This window comes from Electrona antarctica (genome assembly GCF_951216825.1).
Source record: "Electrona antarctica genome assembly, chromosome: 15".
Lineage (NCBI taxonomy): Eukaryota > Metazoa > Chordata > Actinopteri > Myctophiformes > Myctophidae > Electrona > Electrona antarctica.
The window spans coordinates 36,881,462-36,892,234 of NC_136796.1; positions in this window are offsets into that span (position 1 = coordinate 36,881,462).

Consider the following 10,773-nt stretch of genomic DNA (forward strand, 5'->3'; position numbering starts at 1 on the left):
CACAGCCACTTAAACATGTTGCCCCTCGCTCGGTTCGCTGTATAAACATGTGGTATTTATTTATGCTTTGTAGGCTAGCCATATTGGTGGTTTGAAAGGTGGTATAGGCAGAATTAACAATTATGTTAAATAGCCTATATACCTTAATAAATCCTGACTAAAACGTCAAGGGCAAATACAAATATGGCTAAAGAAAACTATGTATATATATAGCCTACACACACAGACACATACACACACAACTTGAGTTAATTGCATTAATTTGCAAGTTCGATCAGCAGCAATGAATCAATCAAGCAAAAAAAAATACTCAAAACAATATATAGGCTATAGTTTAAAATGCGCTCGCCTTTAATGAAAAACCCTCAGCCAAACAAACCACAACATAAAACAAGCACTCTGTGTTCCAACAAGCAACTCAGGAGTGAATGAATGCACCGCGGAAGTGGTTCATACAAATACAATAGCCTGCATTGCCTGCAAAATAAAGGGAGCTTGAAATTTAAGAGCACATGCGGTGAAATGAAGCAGAAGTAATATGCGGAAAAAAATGTCACACCTGGTGAAAAGCTGTGTGATGGACAGGCATGTCTCATTCACAGGGCTGCTTAGGTTCCCATAAGAACCGCAGGAGTTTGTCAGATTATCCTTCTGGGGTCATTGTCTTATATAGCCTTCTACTGCACCTTGAATCACACCTGCCCGAAACTGCATTTTGTTTTGGTTTGCAATGTCAAATATATTGGCTTACACACAATGTGCACATGGCAATTAATATAATGATGCAGTTATATAATAGCAGCAGAAACACTGTCAAATGCATAGTATATAGGCTATAACATTGCAGCAGGTATCTGCCGTGTATCAGGGAACACTACAGCTCAGACAAATAGCTCTTTCAGTTGCCCCCGACAACTCCAAATTTGGTCAATACATTATTTTGTTGAAAACAAACAAAAATAAAGTTAAGCAAATCAGTCCAGTAAGCAGTGGGTATACTGATTATGATTTATGTGAAAAGATATTAAAAGGGCACAGGTGTTTCTGTCCTATATATATGTGTGTTTCTTGCCTGATTAAAAAACACATAGTTAAACCTGCATGGTGTTAATTTAACGCTATTTTATATGAACACATTGCATGGGATTTATTCTCACAAATAAATTGTTGCTGAAATGGCTTGAGCCTCAAATGCCTTGTTAGGCTACTTCATTGGCAAATATATTACCTGGATCTGGATGACTAAAGAGTTAGTTATAGGCAGTCAATATGATGCATGCAGGGGGGTTAGAAACAGAGGATGTTTTTAGAATGCAATTTAGAAACCCTGCACGTCAGCACGTGCGTCGGTGCGTGCGTGTGTGCGTGCGTGCGCGTGTGTGTGTGTGTGTGCGTGTGTGCGTGCGTGCGTGTGAAAAACAGAATGATGTCTGCAGTACACTGAAATGTAAAATGTGAAAGGGAGGAGGAAATTGTAATATTTTATAAAGAACTTGTCTTTTAAAGAATAGACTTGAAATGTTCTGAAAACTCATTTAAATTAATTAATTCTCCTCAAACGTCTTAACCCTAGGCCTAGAACACTAAACATGGGTGATTTTGACCCAGATGATTATATTTTTGCAATTGTATAATGTTGCTGATGTCTGAGGTGGGTGGGTCTTTCAGTACCTTCATGATGCTCAGTGACATCATAGAAGGTAGGTTTGTTTCCCTGACCACATCCCTGGTTTTTCTACAGGCAGGTGTTCAGGTGAATTTCACCTGTGTTTAGTGATAGTGTGATAGAGAAAAATCCAATACACACACACTTTTTTTTCTTCACTGGACCATTCTCATATGTCTTAGGAATGGGTGGACCAAAAGGAGAAGTTCCCAACTTCATTTCTCTCTTTTGTTTTAGGAATATTTAAAAAAGAATATGCAAGTTTTCCATGCACTGATTTTGCCCCCCCATTTTTTGTTTTTTTGTGAAAAGTCATGATGAAATATTAAAGAAGAGTACCTCAAGTTTCCATGTATTGCTGTACTGCAATATATTTGGATGAGAAATATTTTTTATGGAATATTTTATATTGGGTAAAATATTCCCATGTTTAGTGATGAAAAAATATGTTTAGTGTTCTAGGGTTAATTGGAGCATTGAAGAAATCAAACGTTTTGTTCTTTATGTTGTTGGTTTCCTGCAAGGCTAGATTCATAATGTTCTCAAATAGTCTCTTATATCAGTTTTTGGTTTTTTGGGGGTTTTTCTTTTATGCATGCAGCCTCCGTGGAAATATCATTATGCACTTATTTGTAAAATTGCAATATCGTCTGACTCAGTCACTGCATATAGGCTTTCCAATGTCAGTTTGGATACTTGTTGTTCTATAAAGCCTTTAGACTTTGCTATGATGGTGTAGCATGCCGCACATATACCATTTCCATGCACACAAAAGTATAAATCAGGCGCAGTGTGGATGCGAGCCAGTGACTGCTCAACATGCACCTTGCCTATATTAATTGTTGTCTATAAGCAGTGGTGAAAAGTACAAGTGTCATGTATGTACTTAAGTACAATTTTGAGGTAGCCTATTTGTACTTTACTTGAGTATTTCCAATTTGCAATACTTGGACAAAAAATGAGGCAAAATTTTTACTTTTACTCCACTATTTGAAAACGTTATTACTAATTACTAGTTATAGATTGTGATTATTACAAAACATTAGACTATGTGAAAATAGCCGATCTGCAGTGAGCTTGTAGATTTTCAAAAGTTTTTATACATTTGAAAACTTGAAATGGGACATTTCTGCATAATGAGTATAGGTCTACTTTAACTTTTGGTACTTTAACATTTTGATGCAGATACTTTTGTACGTTTACATAAGTACATTTTGAATTTCGGACTTTTACTTGTAATGGAGTATTTCTACATTGCAGTGTTGATACTTTTTCCACCACTAAGTGCCCTTGGGTATGGAACTACATGCCATGGGCACTATATTCTGACCCAATGCAATGCCATATAGCAGACTGCTTTTATCTCCTACAATTGGCATGGTGTGGAAGGAACACTTGAGAACTATAGATTGTAAGTGCAAGGAGCATCACAATTAATATCCTGATTTGATTGGCAATTGGTTTAGACATTACATTACTTTCTTTCTAAGCCAGTATAGTACTTCTTTGGCATTTTTGGGGGGAAATGTCAAACTTGTTTTTGCTCTGAAAACAGAAATAAATAATGCAAGATCATGATTGACACAGGGAATATCTTATCATGTATGGTCAGTTTCCACATCTGCGCTCTAAGGCACTATGGGAAATGTGTAATTTGGTAAATGATATAGTCTGTCTTTGTCTTATCATCCAGGGCATATAGTATAAACCATATTATGCAAGTCCTAAAACAAAGTAGACTGTTCAACTGTTCCCAAGCACTTATGGGAAGAATGGTCCAGGCTTTCCTCTTCTGTCTTCACTGCAGCACAGATTAGCTCAATGGCCAGCCCATGGGGATCATTTCCACTGATGGGGTCATCATTTCATAGTCATTAATTTGTTGCTTAGAAAGCCCTCAGAGCTTAGCTCTTATTTTTCATTTGCGCCGAACTGCCAATTTCAAGTGGAGAGGTTTTCGGACTTTGTCCATTTTTGTGAAATGCAGGTAGGCAATTATTGTGATCAGTGCCCTTGGAAATGCATTACGCCTCACAGGGCTCACTCAATCCAAGAGAGGGAAGGCACAAGGCTATCGTATCAGGCGTATGAACAATGGACACATCTCTCTCTCTCTCTCTCTCTCTCTCTCTCTCTCTCTCTCTCTCTCTCACACACACACACACACACACACACACACACACACACACACACACACACACACACACACACACACACACACACACACACACACACACACACACACACACACACACACACACACACACACACACACACGTAACTGTATACACAAATATGCAAACAACTAGGCTAAGGCTATACATGAACATTATTAAGGCTTGACCACCATGATCACACATCACCTTAAACAAAAACACCCACACACCTGCAGGCACTCGACACTTACAGTTTGACATGCTGTAAATGCACACAATAATTGTACTCTCTTTTACTTGTATAATGGAATATAACAACATCTTGAATCTTGAAAGGGCAATTAATAGATGACTCGTGACAAATACAGCACTACCATTACAAAAATCAGTAGTTCCCAAACGTTTTCATGTCACGACCCCCAAATCGACATTAATTTGCCCACGGACCCCCATTTGAAAACATATGCCATGCAGGGACCCGCATAAGAGAATATTTTCACGGCTCTAACAGTGATCCTCTCAGCCATTTTAATTACAAGGACCCCCAGTGTGACATGCACTAGGCTTTGGACCCCCATTTAATAGGCTTTCTATCTCTGAGACCCCAATTTATATTGTAAAATCACTAGTGTTAATTTAACTGATGGAACCAAATAAGGGTCTATTTGGTTCCTAACTATCTATCATTTAGCTGGGGATGCCCTGGAACTCCCTCAGGGGTCCCCGGACCCCATGCACTTTGAGAACAAATGCCCGACACCCTGCATGGCCAAGCGTCCTATAGACTCCGTCCTGGCTCCCAAGCTGTAGCAGGACTTCTCCGTTCTTCCCCTCAGGCAGGACTACAGTATACAGACTCACTCCCTATTCTCTTTAGATTCCACCACACCCTCTATAGCATGTCTTTGTACCAGTTACAGCCAGGTACCTAGCCTATAGCCTACTAATGACTAATGTTTATTGTTTGTGAATGATGCCAGTTCATGTTCTCATATACTCTGACACCTATATCTTTCATGTCACTTTAAGCAGTGTCCCATGCACTCTACCCGTCCTTCACTGACGCCCTACATATCTCCCCTCTGTGGATAACATGTTTTGGTAAACATCCTCTGAGAAACTGCTGACTGCTCCGGTAATCTCTGGATTCTCATAATAAGAACTGTTGCAGCCCTAGTGGGCAAGACGTCAGAATTACACGAAGCACTCTCACCATTTGAAGATCTCCCATCCTTCAGAGGTCGCCATTATTGACTATTGTAAACCTCTGACCCCAGAAAGGTTTACTTCCTGGTGTCAAAGGGTTGTTTTGATTAGTCATATAAAACAAGTCCGCTGACTCATCATCAGTGGGAGAACTTTCTGATCGCTGTTTTGGACCCATTCTTTCTCCCCAATATAATGGATTATCATTGAAAACGTATACCTCTGGTTTGGACTCCGTTCTTTGTGTCGTGTCACTGATTCCTTTGGGTTCTTCCTAACAAGGTATTTTCACAATACAGTAATGGTACTTGGATACTATTTTTAACTATTCATTTAAGGTATTGGGCTTTTTCTATAAAGATATTCATGCTAAGGCTAACAGTAAAGTTGAAGGTTTATATTCATATTTGGTAAATACATATATTGGGAATAAAGGCTTTGAACACCTATTTGGTATTTAGTTTGAGTATACTCTACATACATTTTGGCTTAATCTAAATGCCTGGTCCTTTATGAGCTATCGATATTACTAATGGGATTAATCCATATCATATACAAATTTTGTATCAAAATGGTGAAAATTGAACCATCACATGCCACTTGCTTCGATCAGCTTCGATGACTCTGGATAACATTAGTCTGGTATACGTGCCTAAGTAGTAAATTGTAATACAGGATTATTCATAAACACAGTTACATTTACAACAACAGTGTACTTGGTCTTAGGTATTTGGTGCTACTGCTAACAAAACATCATAACCTGCAACTTGGACATTACAACTTAACACATAAAACGCCATTGGTGTTGATCTATACGTCAAGGGTTCCCAAACTGTGGTGCGTGCACCCCTTGTGGTGCGCGAACGCCTTCTATAGGGGGTGCGTGACATGAAAAGGGTAATGGCGGTTTTATGGTGTTATATAGCGCAAACAGCAACATTTGGTAAACCACTGTTTTAAGGAGATGTATAGAGCAGCTGCGGGAGTATACAGCAGCTCTCAGTGCAGTGACATTCTTGATTATTTGCCATAATCATATTAAAAAAAGAAATGTATAATTTTCGACCAAATGCAACGAGATTTAGTGTTGGGGGGTGCGTCAGCTAGGTCAGGAGGTAACAAGGGGTGCACGGCCCAAAACGTTTGGGACCGCTGATCTACGTCAATTAATAAATGTTACGCTTAACGCCAATGCCGTAGATGTACGGCAAATGATCTTTTATAGTGCTTTTGATTGATCAAGTCGTAATGCTACTCATGTTAGCTTTGGGTTGCTAGCTGGTGTTGTCAATAACCCTTCTATCTGTATCTCCTATTCCTCGTCCCAGATGGCATTTCTGGTCAAAACAAGGTTTATTCCACGGCCCAGAGCCGACGCTGTGATCCCACTCCATCATGCTTTAGCAGCCCGGACGGTAAACAGGAAGTGATGATGGATCGTCACACACACTAACATCCGGTCAGGGTTTTTGGCTCTTCAACATAAGAGTTGAACGCGGGAAAGTGAATTATATCAAAGTTAAAGTTCATATCAAAGTTATCAATAAATGCTGGCGGACTAGGTTTTAAGAGTTTCAAGATTATGCTTCACTAGCGTACAGCTGTTGCATCAAACGGCTGATGAGTTGGAACAGGATTCGACCATGCGTCACCCGTATGATGCCATGGGACTCCCCCTGCGCCAGGCGACGGTACTGTCGCATTACACGTTGACGAGGACGAATGATTTATGATGCTCTGCCTATCGGTATGGTCGTATAGGGGATCGGGAGTCGAACCCGTGACGCGACTCAGGCTGGATTAGCAGCCTAGGTGCCCGGACCGCTAGGCGCCCAGCCTCCAATATCGCAACTCTTCTATTGGATGGCTCTGGGCAGAACTACTGAACTACCAGGAGTGTTGAAAAATGACAATGGGATTCCCATTGTGTCAAACAGGTGACACATGGTTAGATTTTCCCCAAGTCGTCACAATAGTAGAGTGAGAGTATATTGTTCAAAACTGCGGATAAGAACAGCAGAACCAAAATAATTCTTACAGAACTATAATAGGGCTTATTGACAATTCATGAATTTATAAACAACTGGTTGTCGTAGTCAATTTAGAAATAGAATGCTTGCTGTACAAAAAACTCAGAAATATTAAGACATTAATAATATTGAACAATAACAACAAGACATATTTCATAATATTTATTTTTCTCTTTTTCTTTCCGCAAAATTCCCTTCCTGCTTTGCTCACATCTTCCTCTTGTGTTCCCTTTCCTCTACATGTCCACTCATCAGTCATGTCCTCACCGTCCTCATCCCTATACCCCCTCTTGTGTCCTCTCCATCTTCCTCTTCATATCCACTCTACCTTTCTCCTCAACCTCTCCCTCTACTCCTTAGCCCGCAAACACTACACACACTCTCCTTCTCCCCCTGACCCAATCCCTGTTTCCAACTCTCGACCATCGCCTGTACCCCCACCACCACACACCATCACCACCCCCCCACCCACAACTACCCACCTCCCCTGGTCTCCTCCTCCTCCTCCTCCTCCACCCCTCCCCTCTTTCCCTGCTTGGTTTCCACAGCTGTGGTGAGTGAGGGGCAGATGACCGGAGAATTGGCCCCTGGGAGAGCAGTGAGCCATCCTGGTGCTATTAGGCTCGTGGCTAATAATAGGTGTTTCAGACCGGGGGGAAGATCAATCAGGGGGAATCATGGGGAATGTTCGGAGCGGCGCTTTTTACACATCGGCCCAGATGGATGAAATTACACTTGTCAGTTTTTAGTTGCATTACTCCCAAATTGGTTGTCTGCTGTTTCTCTCTCTCTCTCTCTCTCTCTCTCTCTCTCTCTCTCTCTCTCTCAACTCCCTCCATCTACACCCTCCTCTCTTTTCTCTCTCTTGTTTTTCCCTCATTCATCTGTCAGTGGCCTGCTAAAAGGATTCAGCGGTGAAATCCCTGTCATTTTTGTATTTTGCCTGCTTAGCCTTAGCCCTATGTTGGAACTATGTACGTTGCCTGCATCTGCACCCAGATTAAATCAGTTGTATAGGTCTTGTCTCAGGGCTGGAACAATTCCCTGCATATAAAAGGCATGAAGGAAAATCTGCATCTGACATTTCAAGGTTTGCTTCTTATAGGGTAAAATGTTCTTTATGTATCACCAACAATACACGTTTATAATAGCCATGCATTACTTAACTCAATTTACAAAACTTTATAATTGTTTTCCTCTGCAGCAGCATTGCAATGCCATGTTAAGTAATTATATTGTAATTGCTCTGTGCTGTAATCCATCTAACTGCAATTTCATTTATCCTTAAAAAAAGAAAAGAAAAAAAATCACAACTGAATAAAGTCTGTTGAAATGATGCTGTCTTTCTTTGGTGCTTATTTTAATAATTACTATTTCAAAATGATGTGTATGTTGAACCCAGTATAGATAGAAAGGCACCAGGGAACAATTGACAAAATAAACAATGGATCTGTGCTGCTACATAAGCTGAAAACCAAGGCTCCCCAGTGCAGTTGTACAGTCCTCAGTATAATTCCATAGCTGTATACAGTTCACGGTCAGATAGAAAACTCATGACTAGTCACACATCTGGACAAAATTGTGTGATCTCAAACCAATGCTTCATGTTGGCGGAATAATTCCATCTTGCTTTGTTTTTTGCTGACGCTAGTCTTACAATGAACACTTGCTCAAAGGCACTTTCTCAGGACACACAGCCTCAGGTTGAATTGAACATAAGACCTTTCTGTTTTGGGATGGTTTACCATAGGACATCACAAGCAGCTGACTTCCTTCATTGGATGCCCTGAGGTTTCTACCATAGGGTCACTTACTGGAAACAGGCACAATTAGCTATTATTATCATAATTTATGATTGTTACTATTACTGTTACTATTAGTATATTATTATTATTACTATTTACTATCTTATTATAGAATAATAATAATAATAATAATAATAATAATAATTATTATTATTATTATTATTATTATTAGTAGTATTATTATTATTATTATAAGTAGTAGTAGTAGTAGCCTATAGTAGTAGTAGTAGTAGTAGTAGCAGCCTAGTAGTAGTAGTAGTAGTAGTAGTAGTAGTAGTAGTAGTAGTAGCAGCCTAGTAGTAGTAGTAGTAGTAGTAGTAGTAGTAGTAGTAGTAGTAGCAGCCTAGTAGTAGTAGTAGTAGTAGTAGTAGTAGTAGTAGTAGTAGTAGTAGTAGCAGCCTAGTAGTAGTAGTAGTAGTAGTAGCAGCCTAGTAGTAGTAGTAGTAGTAGTAGTAGTAGTAGTAGTAATAGAAGTAGCAGCCTAGTAGTAGTAGTAGTAGTAGTAGTAGTAGTAGTAGTAGTAGTAGCAGCCTAGTAGTAGTAGTAGTAGTAGTAGTAGTAGTAGTAGCAGCAGCCTAGTAGTAGTAGCAGTAGTAGTAGCAGCCTAGTAGTAGTAGTAGTAGTAGTAGTAGTAGTAGTAGTAGTAGTAGTAGTAGTAGTAGTAGTAGTAGTAGTAGTAGTAGTAGTAGTAGTAGTAGTAGTAGTAGCAGCCTAGTAGTAGTAGTAGTAGTAGTAGTAGTAGTAGTAGCAGCAGCCTAGTAGTAGTAGCAGTAGTAGTAGCAGCCTAGTAGTAGTAGTAGTAGTAGTAGTAGTAGTAGTAGTAGCAGCAGCCTAGTAGTAGTAGTAGTAGTAGTAGTAGTAGCAGCCTAGTAGTAGTAGTAGTAGTAGTAGTAGTAGTAGTAGTAGTAGTAGTAGTAGTAGTAGTAGTAGTAGTAGTAGTAGTAGTAGTAGTAGTAGTAGTAGTAGTAGTAGTAGTAGTAGTAGTAGCAGCCTAGTAGTAGTAGTAGTAGTAGTAGTAGTAGCAGCAGCCTAGTAGTAGTAGCAGTAGTAGTAGCAGCCTAGTAGTAGTAGTAGTAGTAGTAGTAGTAGTAGTAGTAGCAGCAGCCTAGTAGTAGTAGTAGTAGTAGTAGTAGTAGCAGCCTAGTAGTAGTAGTAGTAGTAGTAGTAGTAGTAGTAGTAGTAGTAGTAATAGTAGTAGTAGTAGTAGTAGTAGTAGTAGTAGTAGTAGTAGTAGTAGTAGTAGTAGTAGAAGTAGTAGTAGTAGTAGCAGCCTATAGTAGTAGTAGTAGTAGTAGTAGTAGTAATAGTAGTAGTAGTAATAGTAGTAGTAGTAGTAGTAGTAGTAGTAGTAGTAATAGTAGTAGTAGTAGTAATAGTAGTAGTAGTAGTAGTAGTAGTAGTAGTAGTAGTAGTAGTAGTAGTAGTAATAGTAGTAGTAGTAGTAATAGTAGTAGTAGTAGTAGTAGTAGTAGTAGTAGTAGTAGTAGTAGTATAGTAATATTAGTAGTAGTAGTAGTAGTAGTAGTAGTAGTAGTATTAGTAGTAGTATAAAGTATTAGTAGTAAGAACTCAAGAACGCTCGCCCCGGGTCAAATCCGGAATCTGGTATTCATTTTGCAGCATTGTACTATTTATATTATGTTTAAACAGGTCTATCTATAGTGGATATACCGTTACACATTTTGAGAGTTAATTAGGCAGGGGTGACTAAAACATACAAGTATAGTATTTGCTCAAATGTATAATTAATATGAAATATCCATTTAACCAACAACAAAGTATCACATAACATTATATTTTTGTATTCCTATACATGTCTCTAGTTTATATTTTGGTATAACTAGCTTAATGCCAGTTATCACCAGTTATATGTCTACCACACCATAGACAACCTATATAAGGCAAAATGT